At 41.9% G+C, this 23656-nt stretch overlaps 1 long non-coding RNA gene across 1 annotated transcript; it reads left to right on the top strand.

Moving 5' to 3' along the window:
• LOC121276962 lies at positions 1–23301 on the top strand. Its single transcript, XR_005942769.1, has 3 exons — positions 1–67; positions 8480–8569; positions 23237–23301. It is a non-coding gene; the product is annotated as an uncharacterized LOC121276962 (long non-coding RNA).
• The last annotated feature ends 355 nt before the right edge of the window (positions 23302–23656 follow it).

Genomic DNA, 23656 nt, shown 5'->3' with positions numbered 1-23656 from the left:
AGCAGTCTGTCATCAAGTTGACAAGTAAACCAAGCAACAGTATTGGCGGCCCCAAAGAACAAGCTATGTAAGTATAAAGTTTCCCTCAGTAAGTACTTCAAATGGATAATATTCAGATCTGCCAGATAGAGGAAATATGCCTCATAGGACACGCAAATAAAAATGTCTCACTTCATTAGAGTTGATCATTTTCTGTTCCAGCATGACAGCATTAGAGAAAATAGTGAAAAATGTATGCAATACACTGATATCTTAAGACAAATTCTGCTGGCAAGGTTTTATCTACATGTTGCCTTTCTGCTTAACCCAGAGTTGAGATTCAAACAGCATGGGTGGTGTTTAATGGAGGTGATGGGGGTTTCGCCTGCCAGCTGGAGAGCCAGCAAGAACCCCATGTCACCTCTTTTAACCCTAAAATCTGTCAGTCTTAGTGCTTCTCTTCCTCTAGCATTTAGAAGTCTCAAACATTTGAGGTGAAAGTTCTGCCCCCACGTCCAGGGGAAAATTTGATTGGCTCCTTGCTACTCTGACGGATGTGGATGGAAGGAGAAAACCAGAGATGGGGTGGACGAGAAAAAAAGTCCTGAAGAGAAATATTTCCCCCTGCCCCTCTCCCTTAATCCTTCAAAGTTATGCTCTCCCTGCACCAGGAATTTTGGGCCCCTTATCTTCTAAACAATGCTTCCTGTTACCTCTTCTAATTCTATTACGTTCAGATTCCAAGGTGCATTTGAGTTTTGCCTTGTTAAAGATGCTATATATGTGCAAACTGTGTTGCAGCAACTTTAAAAATAAGGCTTTAATAACATCTCAATCATAGTTGAATTCTCAATTCCCAACTCAAGTGCAATGGATCTTGGAAAAAAAAAGCAGCGTGGTGATCATTACATCATGTCACTCTTCACTGCATGTTGCCAAAGAATTTCAGGGACTTTCCCGAGAAGGCAAGCCTAGTGCACAATGTATGCATAGAGTTGAATAAGGAGGGTACATTCACAGTTTCCCACCTCATTTGTTTCTGTCTTCAGAACAAACACCAAAAAGGCTGTTGTCAGGACTGTACCTGGTCACACTCACACTAAGGATCTGATGGGCGCACACAGGAAAATAAGAGAGTTTTGAAAAAGTAATATTCCTTTAAAACCTGCCAAATGATCTTTGCATCTGGGGATCTTATAATTGATGTTTTCCAACAGGCCTGTAGTTCACATGTATTCCCATCCCAGTATCTAGGCACAGAGCCCAGCTGGGAGGTGGGGTAGGGGATGATCCTGCAAAGGTATGTAACTGGGCCGTGCAAAAGAACCAGTTCCTTGAGTTTGGGCATACTGAGAAAAAGACATGAAGGGCACTGCACCAGTCTGTCTTCTGGGAAAGCAGGAAGGGAAGAAATTAGGCCTGAATATGAATACCATAATTCAATCACATTTGGTGACCACTTTTCAGAACACCTCCATGCAGTCTGCTATCATGATCCTGAGCTTCCAGTCATCTGTCACTTTAATTCTCAACCTTGCCGTCACACTGAGCTCTCTGTCCTCAGCCTTCTTCAATGTTTCAATGAGGCTCAAGGTAAGCTCAAGGAACAGCACCTCATAGTCATAATCATAGAGTCAATACGGCATAAGGAGACCATTCAAGTCTATGATAGCTCTCCGTAGAGCATCCAGTCAGTTACATTCCCCCACTCTATCCCTCCAGCCCTGCAAGTTTATTTCCTTCCGGCGCCCATCCAATTTCCTTTTGAAATCTTTGATTGTCTCCACTTCTGCCATTCATAGGCAACGGGTTCCAGATCTTTACCAACCTCTATGCAAAAAATTTCTTCCTCATATTCCTCACCTAGCCGTAACTCTTGCTCAAAACCTTAAATCTGTACCCCTAGTCCTTGTACCATCAGCTAATGTAAACAGTTTTTCATTGTCTACCTCATTTAAACCTGTCATAATCTTCTACATCTCTATCAAATTTCCTCTCAATATCCTTTGCACCAAGAAGAACAACTTTTTTATTTATCCACAAGATGTGGGCGTCACTGGCTAGGCCAGCATTTATTGTCCATTCCTAATTGCCCTTGAGAAGGTGGTGATGAGCTACCTTCTCAAACTGCTGCATTCCATGCGGTGTTGGTACACCCACAGTGTTGTTAGGAAGGGAGTTCTAGGATTTTGACCCAGCAACAGTGAAGGAACGGCAATATATTTCGAAGTCAGGTTTGTGAGTGTTTGGAGGGGAATTTCCAGGTGGTGGTTCCCATGTATCTGCAGCCCTTGCCCTTTTATATGGTAGTGGTTGTGGGTCTGGAAGTTGCTGTCTAAGGAAGCTTGGTGAATTCCTGCAGTGCATCTTGTAGATGGTATGCACTGCTGCTACTGTATGTCGGTGGTGGAGGGAGTGAATGTTTATGGATGGGGTATCATTCAAACGAGTTGCTTTGTCCTGGATGGTGTCAGGCTTCTTGAATGTTGTAGGAGCTGCACTCATCCAGGCAAGTGGGGAGTATTCCAACACACTCCTGACTTGTGCCTTGTAGATGGTGGACAGGCTTTGGGGATTCAGGAGGTGACTTACTTGCCACAGGATTCCTACAGTTGTAGCCACAATATTTATATGCCTAGTTCAGTTTCTGGTCAATGATAACCCCCAGAATGTTGAAAGTGGGGGATTCAGTGATGGAAATGCGATTGAATGTCGAGAGGCAATGGTTAGATTCTCTCTTTTTGGAGGTGGTCATTGCCTGGCACTTGTACATTAAAATTCTAATCCCTGGAACCTTTCTGATAAATCACCTCTTCACCCACTCAAGGATGCTCACATCCTACCTAAAGTGTGGTGACCAGAACTGGACACAGTATTCTAGTTGTGGCTTAATGAGAACTTTATAAAGATTCAGCATAACCTCCCTGCTTTTGTACTCAATATCTTTGTTTATGAAGCAGAAGACCCCATATGCTTTGCTAACCACCCTTTCATTTATGTCTTACCACCTTTAAAGATCTTTTGATTAGGCACTTTACAGCCTTGCGAACTCAACATTGAATTCAACAATTTGGGACTCTAATCTCTGTCCCCATTTTGTTTCCTGTCTTTTTGCAGGCATTGGTTTTACTTTTGTTTTTTTCTTGTTTTAGCTTTTGGACGGCAGCTGTTCATTTTGCAATTCGTATCTCTTAGACACATCAAATATTTCTTTACTTGTTCCCTTTGGCCTCAACATTGTCTTCCATCCTGTCTCAGACCTTTCATTTTGTTCTTTTTCCACCCTTCCCTTTCACTTGCTTCTATTTCTAACTTTTTCCAGTTCTTATGAAAGGTCATTGAACTGAAACATTGGGTGCAATCTTTTGAAGGCAACCGGGTTCCCGGCTGCCGACTGGAGAGTCAGTGAGAGCTCCACGTTGCCTCTTCAGGAAGGCCTGCTGCATCTTCTGCCACTCAGATACTTGACAAGCCAGTGACAGGCCTTCGGCAGGGATCCCGGGGGTGGAGGGACCCAGGCGCAGGCGCACAGGTGAGCGATGGTGGGAAGGGGGGTGGTCACAGGATGGGGCTAATGGAGGAAGGGAGTTGGCAGCAAGGGAAGGGGTGTGGATTTCACTGCATCCTGAAAAGTGATATCTGAAAGATCCAGGTATCTTTTAAATGAGTTGAGCATTTCAGCCTCAATCATCAATTTGGCAGTGAATTCCAGACACCCACTGCCTTCTGAGTGAAAAAGATTTTCCTCATGTCCCCTCTAATCCTTCTACCTATCACCTTAAATCAATGCCCCCTGGCAATTGACCCCTCAGCTAGGGGAAACAAGTCTTCCCTGTCTCCTCTACCTAGGCCCCTCATAATTTTGTACACCTCAATTAGGTCACCCCTTAGCCTCCTCTGTTCTAAGGAAAACACAACCCTAGCCAAACAAATCTCTCCTCAGAGCTGCAATTTTCCAGCCCTGGAAGCATTCTTGTAAATCTCCTCTGCACTCTCTCCAGAGCAATTATGTCCTTCCTGTAAAGTGACCAGAACTGTACACAAAATTCCAGCTGTGGCCTAACCAGAGTTTCATACAGTTCCATTATTATATCCCTGCTTTTGTATTCAATACCTCATCCAATAAAGGAAAGCATTCCCATATACTTTCTTGACCACCTTTTCCACCTGTCCTGCCACCTTCAAGGACCTGTGGACATGCACTCCAAGGTCTCTCACTTCCTCAGCCCCTCTCAATAACTTCCTGTTTATTAAGTGTTCCCTTGCTTTGTTTGCCCTCTCCAAATGCATTACCTCACACTTTTCCGGATTGAATTTCATTTGCCACTTCTCCGCCCACTCAACCAAACCATTGATATCATTCTGGGATCGACAGCTATCCTCTTCATTATCAACTACATGGTCAGTTTTTGTGTCAAATGCAAATTTCCCAATCATGCCTCTAACATTTAAGTCTTAATCATTAATATATACAACAAACAGCAAGGGCCCCAATACTGAGCCCTGTGGGACACAACTGGAAAGCATTTTCCATTTAGAAAAACATCCATCAACCAGTACTCTTTGTTTCCTGTCACTGAGCCAATTTTGGATCCTACCTGACACTTTCCCCTGTATCGCATGAGATCTCACTTTCCTGTCCAGTCTGTCATGTGGAGCCTTGTCAAATGCCTTACTGAAATCCATGTAGACAACATCCACTGCACCACCTCATCAATCCTCGTTGTTACTTCCTCAAAAAATTCTATTAAGTTAGGATGACACGATCTTCCCCTAACAAAACCATGCTGACTATCCCTGATCAATCCGTGCCTTTCTGTGTGACAGTTTATCCTGTCTCTCAGAATTGTTGCCCATAATTTTCCCACCGCCGAAGTTAGACTGACCGGCCTATAATTTTCTGGCCTATTCCTCGCACCCTTTTTAAATAATGGTACAACGTTCGCAGACCTCCAGTCCTCTGGGGCCTTGCCTGTATCTAGTGAGGATTGGAAAATTATCCTCAGAGCATCCACTATTTCCTCCCTGGCTTCCTTCAATATCCTGGGATATGATCCATCTGGCCCTGGTGATTTATCCACCTTCAAGTATGCCAACCCCTTCAGTACTTCCTCTTTCACTATGCTTATTTTATCTACTATTTCACACTCCTCCTCTTTAACCAGAATGTCTGCATCATCCCTCTCCTTAGTGAAGACAGAGACAAAGTACTCATTGAGAACCCTGCCCACATCTTCTGCATCAACCCACAAGTTACCATGTACACCACTGATGGCCATACCTTTTCCTTCGTTATTTTCTTGCACTTAACGTACTGGTAAAACATTTTAGAATTTTCTTTGATTTTACCTGTCAATATTGTTTCTTATCCTCTCTTTGCTTATGTAATTTCCATTTTCACTTCACCCCTGTACTTTCTATACTCCTCTAGGCTTTCCACATTATTAAGGCTTTTGTGACTGTCATAAGATTTATTTTTCTGCTTTATCTTGGCCTTTTTGCTTCTTGATAACCAGGGGGGTCTATATTTGACAGTGCCACCCTTTTTCTTTGTGGGGACATGTCTACACTGTGCCTGTGGAATCTGCCTTTGAATACCTCCCACTGATTTGACAGAGTTTTTCCTTCTAATATCTGTATCGAGTCCACTCTTGCCAGTTCACTCTCAGCTTTGTAAAATTTGTCTTTCCCCAGTTTAGAACTTTTACTCTTGTTCTATCTTTATTCTTTTCCATAATGATGCTAAATCTAACCATATTATGATCACTACCTCCAAAATGATCCTCCACTGCTACTTCATCCACTTGTCCAGCTTCATTTCCTAAGACTAAATCTAGAATTGTGCCTCCTCTCGTTGGGCTGGTTACGTGCTGACTAAAAAAGTTCTCTTGAATGCAGTTCAAGAATTTTGCACTCTCTGTGTCCTTTACACTGTTCGTATCCCAATTGATATTAGAGTAGTTGCAGCTCCCAATGATTACTTCCCTATTGCTTTTTCACTCAGAAACCTGCCTGCATATTTGCTCTTCTAACTCCCTTCCATTATTTGGGGGTCTATAGTACACATGTAGCAGTGTGGCTGCCCTTTTTCTATCTCTGAGCTCACCCCATATGGCCTCATTTGATGCTTCATTTAGCATATCATCCCTCCTCACGGCTGTAATTGATTCTTTAACCAATAATGCTACAAGCCCAATGTTTTTATCCCCCTCCCTATCCTGCCTGAAAACTCTATATCCAGGGATGTTGAGCTGCCATTTTTGCCCCTCTTTAAGCCAAGCTTTCGTTACAGCAATGATAACATGCTGCTATGTGTCTACCTGTGCACTCTGCTCATCAGCTTTATTTGCTATGCTCCTTACATTTATATATATACCTTTTAACAGTGCCAAATTTCCTGCCCTGTACATTTTTTAACTTGTACTGCTTCTGTCTTTCAGAGTCACTAATTCTCCCTTTCCCGTACCCTGTTCTGAATTTTTCCTCAGGTTCCTATCCCCCTGCCAATCTAGTTTAAACCACCCCCCAACAGCATGAGCATATCCACCTGCCAGGATATTCGTCCCAGTCCTATTCAGGTGTAGGCCGTCTGGCTTGTACAGGTCCCACCTTCCCCAGAACTGGTCCCAATGCCTCAGAACTCTGATGCTCTGCCTCCTACTCCCACTTTCCAGCCACCTGTTTATTCGCTCAATTCTCCTATTTCTATACTTGCACACACATGGGGCTGGGAGTAATCCTAAGGTTACTACTTTAGAGAACCTGCTTTTCAATCTCCTTCCTAGCTCCCTAAAGTCTACTTTTAGGACTTCATCCCCTTTTCTACCTAAGCCATTGGTACCAACATGGACCACGACCTCTGGCTGATCACCCTGCCCGAGAAGAACGCCCTGCAGCCACTCCATGAATTGGCTTGGAAGCACTTTGGAATGCCCTGCAATTGTAAAAGGTCCTATATAAATGCAAATGTTTCCTTGAAAAGCGTGGGTAATGGTCAAGTAAAGATGTTGCTTCATTTAAAAAGTGAATATGGAACTAGGAGCCACAGATTTAAAATTGGTAAGCTTCATGTGAAGCTAGGGATTTGAACCAGTATGTTTGCCAAGTGAAAAGTAATACTCCCACTAAAAGGATAGGATCCAGATCTGATTGATCACGGAATTGAAAACTATAAGGGTAAGTATAGACATATGTGATATTCTTTAAAAAATACTCTGGTTCTTCTACTTCTGAAACTATAAAAATATTATCTGTGGAACAATATAGGTTTAAATAGTACATTTTTATACTATAGCTTTCATTACTACATTTAGGAGTCAGAAACATATCCATAGTTTAACCTTCTTGAATGTCTTATCTACTGTTACAGTTCACTATTACAGTTATTCACTGTTACAGTTATTCCTCAGGTGACTAAATCCATATGGTGCAAATTATTTGAGTCTAAGGAAGGAGTGGTTAAATGGGATGAATAGCTTTTTCTTCCAAATTTTTTTCTAATGTTGATGAAAACAAAGCAGTGCTGGATCTGGGGAAGGTCTTTCGTATATGAATGAAAAGCAATATCAGATTACATTCAAGTACAATGCTTCAAAATGAAGTTAGGTTGGATACTAAGTATGTTTGACTGTCCATCTAACTTTATTTTACCAACAATCTTTTTCACTTTTATAGCACCTTTAATTAACATAATAAGATATACTGAAACACTTCTTGAAGGTCTAAGTAACTAATACGCTACTGAACCATGTAGAGGAAAAGTTGAGGTAGTGATTAAAGGCAAGGTCAGAGAAGGAAAACTTTAAAAAAGTTTTTGAAGAGAGATAGCAATTTGAGGCCTTTAGGGTGAGTGTTTCAGAGTATAAAGGCTAATGTCACTGAAGATAGAACAGGAAGAGTGACTGCCATAAAGGGAGCCAGAATCAGAAGAGCGGAGGGCAGGTGCTAGAACATAGGTCTGAATGATTTGAAGAGGTAAGGAGGGCAGTTTAATAGAGGGGCTACTAAATGTGATGAGATTTTTAAATCAATGTTTTTCAATCTCCTAACCTATGGTTGGCATGATCAAGATATGTATGTGAAAAGATGCAGGCAATGGAGTTGTGGATGAGTTATAATTTGTGAAGGGTGGCACTCAAGAAACTGGCAAGATCATTGGAGTAATTCAGTACAGAGTTGACAAAGATGTTGCAACAGCATTAAGGGTGTGGCTTTCACTAATAAAGTGCAGCACTCATTTATAAAATGGTGCTTACATTCAAATCTTTGCAGACTGTAACTAAGTTCATATACCAAGTTACATTAATTATAAATAACTGGAAATCCAAATGTTTCACTTGCACGTATGAAAGATATTTTCAACATGAGGGGTTTAGTTATCTTGTTGGTTTAACTGATTGACTTTCATTGTTTCCAATATTCTAGAAGCAAAAGTCTTTGGTGTAGTCTTACACTTTCAAAAGTAAACAATTTTTCCATTCTTCTCCTTGTATGTAAACAGGTACTCACTAAGACATCCATCTCCACAGGAGCACCACTTTTAGATAAAACATAGACCAAATATGCATCAGCAAGTCACCATGGCAACAAAGTAAGCACCTCTGTTATTACAACATTCAGTTAGTCCTTTTTTCAGAATTCTGAAGCTGCATATTGAGTCAGTGACAGCTTTTATTCAATAATTCTATAGAAGAAATTGGGTTTATTTCTCAGGAAGCTGCTAAGAGCAAAGTAGATCCTTGATTGTGCGTCACAGTGAAACTCATGTTTTTATCATATAAAACAATTAGATTGGACAGAGCTTTGTGCAATTTTCAGCAGTTTAGGAAAAAAACAATCTTCCTGTGCTCATAATGAATGGATCAGTGAACTTTTTTTTGTTGTTTTATGTGTGTGGGTGTTGCTGGCAAAGCTGGCGTTTGTCACCCATCCTTAATTGCTCTTGAATTGAGTGGCTTGCATTGTTGTGTGTCTGAATCATATATAGGCCAGACCAGGTAAGGATGGCAAATTTTCTTCCCTAAAGGAAATTAGTGAGTCAAGTGGGTTTTTAAATGGTCACTATTACTAAAACTAGCTTTGTATTCCAGGTTTATTAATTGAATTTAAATCCCATTAGCTGCCATGTCCCCAGATTATTAGCCTGAGTCTCTGGATTACTAGTCTAGTGACATTATCATTGTACCATCATCACTTGCAATAACTAAAGGCCTTTTCAAGATGACCATTTTAAAGATAATGTGAGTTTTAATGGTGAATAAGCAGGCTTTATTTTATGGAGTTTATTTTTATCACTTACTAGAGGCTTCTACCGGTAACTCTTTATAATCTGTAGAAAGTGTTCTTTAGATAGAAGTATATTCAGATATAAACAACAAACTATATGATCAGTGAGTTACTGGATACCTGAAAATTATCAGTCATGTATCACACCTTTAAAGACAGGATGGTTTGCATGACTGACACCTCTATCACCAACTGAATAGCAACTCCTTCCATCACCGAGTACCATGACTGCAGTTTTTATGATCTACAACTCACACAGTTACTTGGACAGCACCGCCTTACCCAACTATCATGAATGACAAATGCTGCAATACCATTACCCCCAAGTCACACGCCATCCTTATTTTGGACATGTGTCACCATTCCTTTATTGTCCTGGATCCATTTTTAAAAAATGTCCTTCCTAACACCATTTTGTGAGTACCATGATCACAAGGACTGCTGTATTTCAAGCAGCAGCCCCATCACCAGCTTCTCAGGACAAGAAGGATAGGCAACAAATGAAGCCTCATCAACACCTGAGACAAATTTTATTGAAGTCTTTAAAAACAAGAGTTTCTGTTAGATTCTGCTTTCTTTACAGTGCAATTCAGCCAAAACCTCAAAACCAGCATAGAATTTAATGGGATTTCAAGCACAAATTACATCCAATGCAAATTGAGTTTCCACAAAATGCACCAGTTGAAAAAACATCATACTGAAAGTTCTCCTAACCCACAAAACAGGAGATGCCCCATTGGAATTATTTGCTATTGTGAGGTAACTGCACCTATTTGCAGGCTTTTGCGGAAACTCTTAAAATTAAACTGTTTCATTTGGACTCAAGAACATTAGTAGGCATATTTTAAAAGCTTGTGAATATAATTTGTTAGTTTACTAACATGATGACTACTGTACATCACTATAACCAGCAAATCAAAAGTTATTTTCAGTTATTTAAAATTGGGTTACTCAGGTGGTGGCTTATTTTTTGTGATAAACCTATTTTCAGCTTTATTAATAAAACTGTGCCAGATTACCATTAAAACAAGGAATATTTCTTGAAGCAATTAAAAAAAAAATTGCACCTAAAATGCTGCCCAATTGTGGTGGTTCATGGCAGATTTTACTTTGGCATTTCACAAAAACTAATGCAAACCTGGGTGCAATTTACAAAAACTCTACCCCAAAATAAATTACTTTTCAGAGAAATTTATGATTGATTAGTGAATTTATTACTGTTGGTAAACAGTTTATTTTAAGATAATTTTACATATCAAATGGGAAAATTAGCCCCTCATGTTTATAAAATTCTCATTTCAAGGATGATAGTAAACAATTTAGCAGTTGAATTGTGTACATCTGTAAATCATAACTTATTTCATGATTACATTTAAGCTTAAATTGATGGAATGGGGACATAATTATAGTAAAATATTAGTCATTAATAATGATTATTCTGCAGTTCTTTATTGCTTAATAATTGAACACTGGTTAGTTTGCTGGCTAGAGTATTTGCTTGAGCTAATGTACTCAGACCCCTACAAAATAATATATTTTACGAACATATGAAATAGGAGCAGAAGTAGGCCATTCTGCCCCTTGAGTCTGCTCCGCCATTCAATAAGATCATGGCTGATCTGTTTGTGTTTCGAATTCCACATTCCCATCTACCCCCGATAACCTCTGATTCCCTCTCCTAATAGGAATCTCTCTACCCTCATCTTAAAAATATTCAGTTACCCCACCTCCACTGCCTTCTGAGGCAGAGAGCTCCAAGGGTGCACAACCCTCTGAGAGAAAAAAATTAAAATGGTGCCCCCTAGTTCTGGACTCACCCACAAGAGGAAGCATCCTTTCCACATCCACCTTATCGATACCATTCAGGATCTTATGTACTTCAATCAAGTCTCCCCTTCAGTGGAAACAAACCCAGTCTGTCTAACCTTTCCTCATAAGACAGCCTGATAATTTAAGGACAGAAGTGGGGATGTTCTCTGATGATTGCACAACGTTCAGCACTATTTGCGACTCCTCAGACACTGAAGGAGTCCTTGCTCAAATGCAGCGAGACCTGGACAATCTCCAGACTTGCGCTGACAAGTGGCAAGTAAGATTTGCACTACAGAAGAGCCAGGCAATGGCCATATCAAACAAGAGAGAACCTAACCATCACCTCATGACATTCAATGCCATTATCATTGCTGAATCCCCTGTTGCCAACATCCTGGGGGTTACCATTGACCAGAAGCTAAACTGGACTAGCCATTTAAACACTGTGGCTACAAGAGCAGGTCAGAGACTAGGAATCCTTCGGTGAATAACTCATCTCCTGACTCTCCTAAGCCTGTCCACCATTTACAAGGCACAAGTCGAGAGTGTGATGGAATACTCTCAATTTGCCTGGATGAGTGCAGCCCCCACAACACTAAAGAAGCTTGACACCATCCAGGCAAAGCAGCCTATTTGATTGGCACCCCATCCACATTCACTCCCTCCACCATCGACGCTCACTTTACTTAATCGTTTCCTTTTCAAAGACCCGTAGAAACTCTTGCTATCTGTTTTTATATTTCTAGCTAGCTTTCTTTCATACTCTCATTTCTTTGGGCTGATTAACCTTTAGACATTCTCTGCTGTTCTTTATATTTTGACCAATCATCTGACCTGCCATACATCTTTTCACATTTATATGCTTTTGCCTTAAGTTTGATGCTTTCCTAACCTCTTTGGTTAACCACGGATGGTGCATCCTGCCTTTAGAATTTTTACTTATAATAGGAATACACTTATTCTGAGTATTCTGAAATATCCCCTTAAATGTCTGCCTCTGCTTCTCTTTTGATCGCTCCCCTATCCTAATTCACTTCAGCAAGCTCAGCTTTCATTCCCACATAATTGCTCTTATTTAAGTTTAAAATTCTAGTCTTAGACGCATTCTTCTCCCTTTCAAACTGGATGTAAAATTCAAAATTCATATTGCGGTCGCTGCTACCTAGGGGTGCCTTCACTCTGAGGTAATTAATTAATCCTGTCACATTACACAATACCAAGTCTAACATAACCTGCTCTCTGGTTGGTTCCAAAACGTGCTGCTCTAAAAAAAACTAACACAAAAGCATTCTATGAACTCCTCATCCAGGCTACTACTGCCAATATGACTTTTCCAGTTTATATGTGGATTAAAATTACCCATGATTATTGCCACCCCTTTATCATAAGCACCCAATGTTTCTTCTTGAATACTTTGTGCTACATTGTGGTGACTGTTAGGGGACTGTAGACCAATCCCACTAGTGACTTCTTTCCCTTACTCTTCCTCATCTCCACCCTAACCAATTCTACATCCTGTTCTCCTAAACAACGGTCATCTCTAACTATTGCACCAATGCCATCCTTGATCATCAGTGCTACCCCTCCACCTTTACCTAGCTTCCTATTCTACTTGAATGTCATATACCCCTCAATATTCAGGACCTAAATCTTGTCATCCTGCAGTCACATCTCCGTAATGGCTATAGATCATGTTTATCTACTTCAATATGTGCTATCAATTCATTTACATTGTTATGAATGCTACACACATTCGGATACAGAACCTTCAATTTCACCTTTTTTGTTATCTTTGTAACATCTAATCTTAACTATTAGTGTATTCTTGGGTTTTATCACACTGTCACTTCTGCTATTCTATGACCCTCATTTCCCATATTACTGTTATGGTCTCCTGCCTTGAATCTAGCCTTTGATTTGCTACATCTACCCAAGCCTGATCCCTCACCCGCCTTGTTTAGTTTAAAGCCCTCTCTACTTCCCTAGTTGTGCAATTCGGAAGAACACTCAACCCAGCACGGTTCAGGTGTAGACCGTCCCAACGGTAGAGCCTCCACTTTCCTCAGTTCTGGTGCCAGTGCCCCATGAACCAGAACACACTTGTTCCACACCAGTCTTTGAGCCCCACATCCATCTCTCTAATCCTATTTGCCCTATGCCAATTTTCACATGGCTCAGGTAATAATCCAGAGATTATTACCTTTGAGGCTCTGCTTCTTAATTTGGTACCTAACTTCACATACTGACTATGCAGAACCTGGTTCCTTGCCCTGCCTATGTCCCTGGTACGTAAATGAACCATGACGACTGGATCCTCCACCCTCCCACTAAGTTCCTGTCCAGCCCTGAGCAGACGGCCTGAACCCTGGCACCGGACAGGCAACACAGCCTTCTGGGATCTCATTTTTTGCTGCAGAGACCAGCTAATTTTGCTAATTTATTGGGAAAATGTTGATGCTTCACACAGTATTAATGAATCTAAGGTACACCACAGTATACCCAATTTACATTTGACTTTAAGTATTGTTATAGTATTGCTGAAAAAGAGACAAGTCTAAGATTTTCATCTTGCACTCATCAGGACACCCTGCAAGAATACCAATATAAGGGGAAAACAATTTATACTGTATGTAGGGAGAGTTCTGATTGGTTGGCAAGTGGCTATGTCATGGAGAATGCACCAGTGATGATTATTGCCAGTTAACTGCCAAACATTGTTTGAAATTTAAACCGGGCAGCTTGACCCTGATTGGTCAAGGCATTGCCCTGAGGAATGAGTCAGTGAATGGCTGTCACTTATTTTGTTTAGCTGAAACAAGCACAATGTGTGTACATGTCCTTTCTGGCTGTAAAGAAGAGCCCCATATATTAATATATGTAGCTTCCAGTACATGCAAATGCGCCACACTGCAAGTCTGGCTGACAATTTTAAATTGGTTGTCAGTGTAATTCTTAGCACACTGAGGATTATTTAGCAAATGTTGTTCAATCACAGATTCACATCTAATGTTGGACACTGTTTTGAGTTTTGCAGCCACAGACTGGTTGAGTACGGTCTGTACCCTGCCCTTTGCGAACAGCAGCTGGGACATACTGTTTGATACGATCCACCAGCCTTTGAGACATATGGCCTACATACCTAACATCACACTGGCACTGAAATTCATATACTACATTACTCATTTGTGTGATAGGTAGGATGTCTTTTTGGCTTGATGGCAGCATCCTGATAGTGGTGAATACAACTCGTGTTGCCACTGCATAGTAACAGCTGAAATGGCTAGCTTCACCTGTTGCTCAAATTTTTGAGATACCTTGTTTTTCCAGGATAATCTGAGGCAGACTTGGCACTTTTCAGGGCTGAAAGTGATGGTCTTAGCCAGTTCATTGTCATAGTGTTTTCTTTAGAATGGAGAACTTCACTTTCTCTGGCTACTCTGTCACAATTTTTTTCAAAGGAGTATAAGTAGGGCCCTGATAAATGTCCTGCCTCCATTCTGATGTGTTAGGAAAAAGTATGGGCTCACTCAGGACATTGGACATTAAAGGTGGATGTGAGGAAATAGTTGAAAAAGTCAACTGTAATAGTGGCAAATGGAGGTCAAAAACTTAGACATTTGAGAGTTTGAAAGTCCTGTTGTATGCTTCATGGGAGAACTTATTGCCAGGGAAGACAGAGAAGGTTATTCAGTTGAAGTGGATAGGAGGATATGGGTAGTTAGGGCTACAACGAAGTGATTGGAGATGGCTTTGTGATTGACCCTGTTACACTCTGCAGATGCTGCCAGGCCTGCTGATCATAAGTTTAGAGTCATAATGAATAAGAACAAGGAACAATCAGAAGTTAGATTTTCATCTGAAAGAGAGCTAATATGAGTAAATTGAAAAGGGACCTGGCCCAACTGGATTTGAAACAAAGAATGGCATATATAACAGTCAATAAAATTGAACTCAATGGGAATTGGGAGGGTGGAGGTGGTTGAACTTTCTACTGGCTGGAGTCATACATAATACAAAGGGTGATAGTTGTAGCTGTTGGAAGCAAACCATCTCAGCTACAGGACATTGTTGCAGGAGTTCCCCAAGGTAGTGCCCTAGGTCCAACCATCTTCAGTAGCTTCATAAATGGCCTTTCCTCCATCATTGGCATATTGCATAATGTTGAGTTCCAGTCACACCTCCTCAGATAATAAAGGAACCCATGCCTGCATGATCAAGACCAGGAAAGCATTCAGGCTTGGGCTGATAAATGGCAAGTAACATTCACACCATCTATACCAGGCAGTAGCCATCTTCAGCAAGAGATAATCCAACCATATCCCTTCAATATTTAACGACATTACGATCACTGAGTCTCTCACCATCAACAGCTTGGGAATTCCCAATGACCAGAGGCTCAATTGGACAGGCATGTAGAAATTGTGGCTACAAAAGCAGGCCATAGGTTTGGAATTTTTTTTTCATTCAGGGGATGGGGGCTTCACTTGCTAGGGCAGCATTTATTGCCCTTCCCTAGTTGCCGTTGAGTAGGTGGTGGTGAATTACTTTCTTGAATACTGCACTCCATATTGCTATTAGGAAGGGAGTTCCAGGATTTTGATCCAACAACAGTGAAGGAACGGTGATATATTTCCAAGTCAGAATGGTGAGTGACTTGGAGGGGAACTTCCAGGTGGGGGTGTTCCCATCTATCTGCAGCCCTTGTCCTTCTAGATGATAGTGGTCGAGGGTTTGGATAGTGCTCATAGACTCATAGAGTCATAGACATTTACAGCACAAAAGGAGGCCATTCAGCCCATCGTGTCCACGCCACTCAACAAAGATCTGACTACACCAATCCCAGTTTCCAGCGCTTGACCCATAGCCCTGGAGGCTATGGCAATGCAAGTTAGTTTCTAAGTATTTCTTAAAAGTTACAAGAGTTTTGTGACTCAACCATCCTTTCAGGCAGTGAGTTCCAGACTCTCACCACCCACTTGGTGAAAAAAATTCTCCTCAGCTCTCCTCTTAGCTTTCTACCTCTTAACTTAAACCTATGCCCACTAGTTATTGACCCCTCTACTAAAGGAAAAAGTGCCTTCCTATCCATCCTATCTATGCCCCTCATAACCTTATACACCTCTATCAAGTACCCCCGCTACCTTCGCTGGTCCAAGGAAAACAATCCAGCCTATCCGATCTTTCCTCATAGCTCAGACCCTCCAGCCCAGGCAGCATCCTGGTAAATCTCCTCTGCATGCTCTCCAGTGCAATCACATCCTTCCTATAATGTGGTGACCAGAACTGCACACAATACTCCGGCTGTGACCTAATCAGCATTTTATGCAGTTCCAGCATAACCTCCCCGTTCTTGTATTCTGTCCTTAGCTGGTAAAGGCAAGTATCCCTTATGCCTTCTTAACCACCTTATCTACCTGCCCTGCGACGTTCAGGGATTTGTGGATATGCATACCAAGGTCCCTATGATCTTCAGCACTTTCCAGGGTCCCACCGTTCATAGTGCCCTTGTCTTGTTAGCTCTCCCCAAGCGCATTATCTCACACTTTCCCGGGTTGAATTCCATTTGCCACTGCTCTGCCCACCTGACCAGTCCATTGATATCCTCCTGCAGTTTACTACCACCCTACCAATTTTCGAGTCATCCGCGAACTTCTTGATCACACCCCCTACATTTAAGGGCAAATCATTTATGTACACCACAAACAGCAAGGGCCCCAGCACCGAGCCCTGTGGAACCCCAGTGGAAACAGATTTCCAGTCACAGAAAGATATGCTTCCTGCCTCTCAGCCAGTTTTGGACCCAACGTGCCACTTTGCCTCGGATCCCATGGGCTCTTACTTTCTTGACCAGCCTTCCATGAGGGACCTTATCAAAAGCCTTGCTAAAGTCCAAGTAGACCACATCAAATCATTACCCTCATCAACAATCCTGGTTACCGCCTCAAAAAATTCGATCAAATTTATCAAGCAGGACCTTCCCTTCGGAAATCCATGCTGACTATCCCTGATTAATCCATGTCTCTCCAAATGCAGATATATTCTGTCCCTCAAACCTCTTTCTAGTAACTTCCCCACCACTGAGGCTAGACTAAATGGCATGCAATTTCCTGGTCTATCCATTCCTCCCTTTTTTAATAGTGGGACAACTTAGCAGTCCTCCAGTCCTCTGGCACCTCAGCTGTGGCCAGAGAGGATTTGAAAATTACTGCCAGCCCCCCGATATCTCTCCTTGGTGTCTAAGGAGCCGTGGTGAATTCCTGCAGTGCATCTTGTAGATGGTACACACTGCTGCTACTGTGCGTCGGCTGGGGAGGGAATGAATATTGTGGATGTGGTGCCAATAAAGCGGCGCCTTTATCCTGGACAGTATCAAGAATTTTGAGAGTTGTGGGAGCTGCACTCATCCAGGTAAGTTGGAATTATTCCATCACACTCCTGACTTGTGCCTTGTAGATGGTGGACAGGCTTTGGGTAGTCAGGTGGTGAGTTACTTGTTGCAGGATTCCTAGCCTCTAACCTGCTCTTGTAGCCACAGTATTTATATGGCTAGTCCAGTTCAGTTTCTGGTCAATGGTAACACCCAGGATGTTGATAGTGTGGATTCCATGATGGTAATGCCATTGAATGTCAAGAGGCGATGGTTAGATTCTCTCTTGTTGGAGATGGTCATTGCCTAGCAATTGTGTGCCTCGAATGTTACTTGCAACTTGTCAGTCCATGCTTGGATATTATCCAGGTCTTGCTGCATTTGGACATGGACTGCTTCAGTGTCTGAGGAGTCATGAATGGTGTTGAACTATGCAATCACCAGTGAACTTCCCCACTTCTGACCTTATGATGGAAGGAAGATCATTGATTAAGCAGCTGAAGATGGTTGGGCCTAGGACACTACCCTAAGAAACTCCTGCAGTGATGCCCTGGAGCTGAGATTACTGACCTTCAACAACCACAACCATCTTCCTTTGTGCTAGGTATGACTCCAACCAATGGAGAGTTTTCCCCCTGATTCCCATTGACTCCAGTCTATCTAGGGCTCCTTGATGCCACTCAGTCAAATGCTGACTTGATGTCAAGGGCAGTTACTCTCGCTTCACTCCTTGAGTTCAGCTCTTTTGTCCATGTTTGAAGCGAGGCTGTAATGAGGACAGGAGTTGAGTGGCCCTGGCGGAACCCAAACTGAACGTCAGTGAGCAGGTTCTTGCTAAGCAAGTGCGGCTTGATAGCACTGTTGATGACCCCTTCCATTACTTTATTGATGATGATGGTGCGGTAATTGACCTTAAGCTGGATCTGTCCTGCTTTTTGAGCACAGGACATACTTGGGCAATTTTCCACATAGCCGGGATATGTCAGTGTTGTAGCTGCACTGGAACAGCTTGGCTTGGGATGCAGCAAGTTCTGGAGCACAGGTCGTCAGTACTATTGCCAGAATATTGTCAAGGCTCATAATCTTTGCACTATCCAGTGCCTTCTGCCGTTTCTTGATATCACATGGAGTAAATTGAATTGGCTGAAGACTGGCATTTGTGATGCTGGGGACCTCTGGAGAAGGCCGAGATGGATTGTCCACTCGGCACTCCTGGCTGAAGATTGTAGCAAATGCTTCAGCCTCACCATTGCACTAATGTGCTAGGCTCCTCCATCATTGAGGATAGGGATATTTGTGGAACCTCCTTCTCCAGTGAGTTGGTTAATTGTCCACCACCATTCACATCTGGATGTGGCAGAACTACAGACTTAGACCTGATTCATTGATTGTGGGATTGTTTAGCTCTGTCTAGCACTTGCTGCTTATGCTGTTTGGCACATAATCGGGAGGGAATTGCTCTGCAAGTCCTCAACATTGACACCGGACCCCATGGCACCAGGTCAAACATGGACAAGGAGTTAAAAACAGAAAATGCTGGAAAAACTCAGCAGGTCCAACAGCATCTTTGGACAGAGAAACAGAGTTAATGTTTCAAGTCTGCATGACTCTTCTTCGAGCAAGCAAACTACTTACCATGTACCATCCCCCCTGATGAATCAGTGTTCCTCTGTGTTGAACAGCGTTTGGAGGAAGTGTATGCCTGATGCTTCTCCTGGCATGCCTTCCTGCACTCTTTAGTGATCCCCTGGCTGCATGGTAATGGTAGAGTAGGGGATATGCCAGGCCATGAGGTTACAGATAGTGTTCATGTACAATTCTGTTGCTGCTGATGGCCCACAGCGCTTCATGGATGCCCAGTCTTGAGTTGCTAGATGTCTTCAAAATCTATCCCATTTAGTACGGTGGTATCCTCAATGTGAAGACGGGACTTCTTCTCCACAATGACTTGCGGTGGTCACTCCTACTGATACCAGACAGATTCATCACCGGCAGGTTAATGAGGAAGAGGTCAAGTATGTTTTCCCTCTTGTTGATTCCCTCACCACCTGACCCAGTCTAGCAGCTATGTCCTTTAGAACTTGGCCAGCTCAGTCAGTAGTGGTGCTGCCAAGCCACTCTTGGTCATGGACATTGAAGGTCCCCACCCGGAGTACATTCTGCACCCTTGCCACCCTCAGTGCTTCCTCCAAATGGCGTTTAACACAGAGGAACAATGATTCATCAGCTAAGGGAGGGTGGTACATGGTAATCAGCTGTAGTTTCCTTGCTCTGAAGAAGAGTCATGCAGACTCAAAATGTTAACTCTTGTTTCCTTGTCCAAAGATGCTGTCAGACCTGCTGAGATTTTCTAGTATTCTCTGTTTGCATTTCCTTGCCCATGTTTGACCTGATGCCATGAGACTTCCCTCCCGACTGTATACCACTGTGCTGCCACCTCTGCTGGGTCTATCCTGCTGGTGGGACAGGACATACCCAGGGATGGTGATGAGGTGTCTGGGACATTATCTCTCGGATATGATTCCATGAGGATGATTATGTCAGGCTGTTGCTTCACTAGTCTGTGAGATAGCTCTCCCAATTTTGGCACTAGCCCCCAGATGTTAGTAAGGAGGGCATCAGGGTCGACAGGGCTGAGTTTGCCATTGTTGTTTCCAGTGCCTGTGCCTATGCCGGGTGGTCCATCTGGTTTCATTCCTTTTTTGAGACTTTGTAGTATTTGATTCTGTGATGAGTGACTCATTCCTAAATCCTCAAAGTCGTTCTACCATCTGCAAGGCACAAGTCTGGAGTGTGCTGGTATACTGTCAATTTACATAAATGACTGCGGCTCCAAGAACACTCAAGATGCTAAACAGCATCCAGGTCAAAGCAGCTTGCATCCTGCTTTAAGCATTCCCTAACTCCACCATCAATGCACAGTGGCATAGTGTATACCATCTACAATTTGCACTGCCGTAACTCATCAATGTTCCTAGCCTGCGCTACGTAAAGCCATGCATCTCTTAAAGGGCAGCTGCATTATGGAACATATGCTGGAAGTCATTCTAAAAGTTATGAGGACATCAAGCATGGCACATGGCATAGAGCAGGCTCCAAAGTTTTTCTGCATTGGAGCCCTTGGCGCAGGAGGTAGAGAGCAGGAGAGTTGGCATTTATCCGCAGGAGGCCCTCCAGAGAAACTGCAAAGGCAGAGGGGCCAATCAGCCATGACGGTCAATACCAGGCATCTAGCTTTGAGAGCCTGAATGTTGTACTAGAAAAAGTTTAATTATGTCACACTAGTGGTCAAGGTCAGTGAAAGTATCCTACGGGCTGTACTACTAGCCTCATACACTGCTCAATGCACCACTCTCCCAGCATGCACCTAAGAATAATCTCTCTCAGTGATAACTCATACCAACATTCAGCATCTTCCAGCAGCATTGAGGAGAATTGCTCCCTGAATACTCTGGATGGATGGGGCTTCCTGCTGAGTGCTCTTCTCCCCTTCTTCTTATTCTTGCAGTTTGCCCTGATCTGTGTGGTTCCTGATCATTTTCCCAGTTATGCTCGTTTCCAAGAGAAAAGTCTACTAGTGCATCCATGTTTGGGAGTAATTGGTTTTCACAGAAATCTTGAAATCAGCATTAGTTCTTTGTTACCCCGCACAACTGGAGACCTTTGAAACTTGAAACAATAGTGAAAAACACCAAATTTAGAATCGTAGCAGTAAGAGCCAAAAGAAATCAACCAGGTAGCAAATGTGATGGTTTCAAAATTTGTATTTTATGTTTTTGGGTCAAACCCTCCTAGGGATCTGAACCTTCCAATTCCTAGAAAAACTAAAACTAAAACAGAAATGGAAACTGAAACTTCAGGTTCCTGGGCAACGTATAACTTGTTTGAAAGCCATATAAAAGACACAAGAGCTCTCTGAGATTAGATCCCAGTTGTGCAGTACAGGCAAGCTGAAGAAAATGGATGCTGGATCCAGGAGCTGGAAATAGGCAAATACACAGTTGCTGAAGCCGCTTCTGTTACTTGAAGATAACACTATTGGAACCATGTCACCAAGACCATTGTGAGCAGAATTAAGAAAATTTCTGCAGATGTGTGCCATTTTAGTAAAGACCATGCCGGTATTATTCATAATTTATACTGACTGGATTTTGCCCGTTAATTCCTGTTTAATTTATGTCGATTTTAGTCTGATTATTAAAGTAAAAGCTATATAAAGTGAAATCTTATCCACTGGTTTTCTCATTGTGGTGGTTCAGTAAATTTGGTTATTTGAGTTTGCGGTCTCCAAAGGGATCTTAACACCAACCTATAAGTTGTTGATGATCTCTTTAAATAGCATTGATGGGAAGGGTCCTACGTCCTGCTTAATGTTATGCCCAACATTGCAAAGCTAAGAGAAGTTGTTGGCTAGAGATTGCAACTCCAATTAGTGTTGCATCATTGTTGACATCATGACCTACCTGCTCTACATACTTCAGGTGGACAGTAAGTGCGCATGCAGTAACCCTTTTACCAGTATAACATTTGGCAAGCTTTGCCTCAGAAGTGAGCATGAGTACTCCAGTCGCTATTTTGGAACCTTAAGGGGCTATGTAGCACCTGATTTATGGGTGCTACTGAGCCCAATTTCACTCCGAACATATAAAAATTGGTTAAGCCAGTAAAGAAGCAAATGTGAGAGTTTCCTTGAGGGATTTATAAGTTGCAGAAAAAAAGAGACATTTTTTGTCAAAGCTTTCATCTTGCACTCATCGGGATAATTCTCAAGAATGTCAAATGTTAAGGGAACAATGATTTACACTGCATGAGAAGAGAGTGCTAATTGGTGGGCAAGTGGACTGTGATTGGTAGAGGCATTTCTATGGAGAATGCACCAGTTGATGGTAATTGACAGGTAACTGCCAAGCATTGTTTGAAATTTAAACCAGGCGACTTGACACTGATTGGTCAAAGCAAGATTTATAAATGAAGGGCCAGGAAATAAGAGATTTGTTGAAAGGCTATTGAAGAGTGAGAAAACAAAAAACAACAAAAACAAATACAGATACAGCAACCATAATGAGAAGAATGTGTGATTGCCATACAGAAAGAGAGTAAAAAAGAATGTAGACAAACAAAACTGAAAGAGGGACACTTAAAAGATTATAGGCATGGAAACAGACAGGGAGCCAAGTAGAAAAGTGAACAACTATTTTTTTTCGTCTATGAACAACAAAGTACACTTTATCTAGTAATCCATTGACCTTGACCTGGTTTAATTTTGAGAAGAACTTTAGTGTAAGACTCAGTAGGAAAATAAGTAAATGAAACTTATCATTTGATAATCCTTGATTGTTTTTAATGTTGGGGTTAGAAGACATTTAATGTGTTTTTAAAACTTTCTTACTTGTATGACTTATGAAATTCTGCATTCTTCTATTTCTAATATCAATTAAGTTGGACACACAAGGGTGATGTAGTTCGAGTGGATCTGTTCGGAGCCTACATAATGATGTTATCGTCAATGTGATCTGTATTTACAGACTGGTCACAAGCCATTTTTTTGTTTCTTTCAATTACTGTTGAATATTCACCATGTTCAGAAACTACTTAGCAGAGATTGAAATAAAAGAAAGCCCATGATCACATCAAAAACAGATTTATTAGATTGACAATACTCCTAAGAAGCAAATTTCATGGGGAATTCCTTTGCATTGTATCATCCCAGGTTGTCCAATTCAGGTTTAGCAGCTAAAACTAGAGCAATGTAAATGAGCATATTTAAAAACAAATGTCTTTCCTTCACATAAGATGAATCAACAACAAATCATCGAAACTATGTATTTGATAAATACATCTGCAATAATCATCACAAAGTACATCTTCAGAATAAGAAGCACGTGAATGTTTCAAAATACCTGAACAGGTCACAGAGCAGAGAAAGTTGAGAGGAGCCGAAATTTTGGAAATCCAGATTCACCTTTGGCCTCCATACAGATTTGTGCTCCGTCTTCAGCGCTGACACTGCAGATAACTCTCTCAGGACAAAATTGCATTTCAGCATACTAGGACTGGTATTCTTTTTCTAAACATTAAATGGTATTTTTGGGGCTATTATAATCAGATAGAAACAACAGTTAGTTGTAAACATTTCTGTAACAGGAATCAACAGGGCACAGTGAATATAACCATCTTCAAGCAATTTAGGCAGGTTGGAAGAAATGTCTCCTA

Source organism: Carcharodon carcharias, chromosome 4 (assembly GCF_017639515.1).
Source record: "Carcharodon carcharias isolate sCarCar2 chromosome 4, sCarCar2.pri, whole genome shotgun sequence".
Classification (NCBI taxonomy): Eukaryota; Metazoa; Chordata; class Chondrichthyes; order Lamniformes; family Lamnidae; genus Carcharodon; species Carcharodon carcharias.
This window is presented reverse-complemented; position numbering and strand designations above follow the sequence as displayed.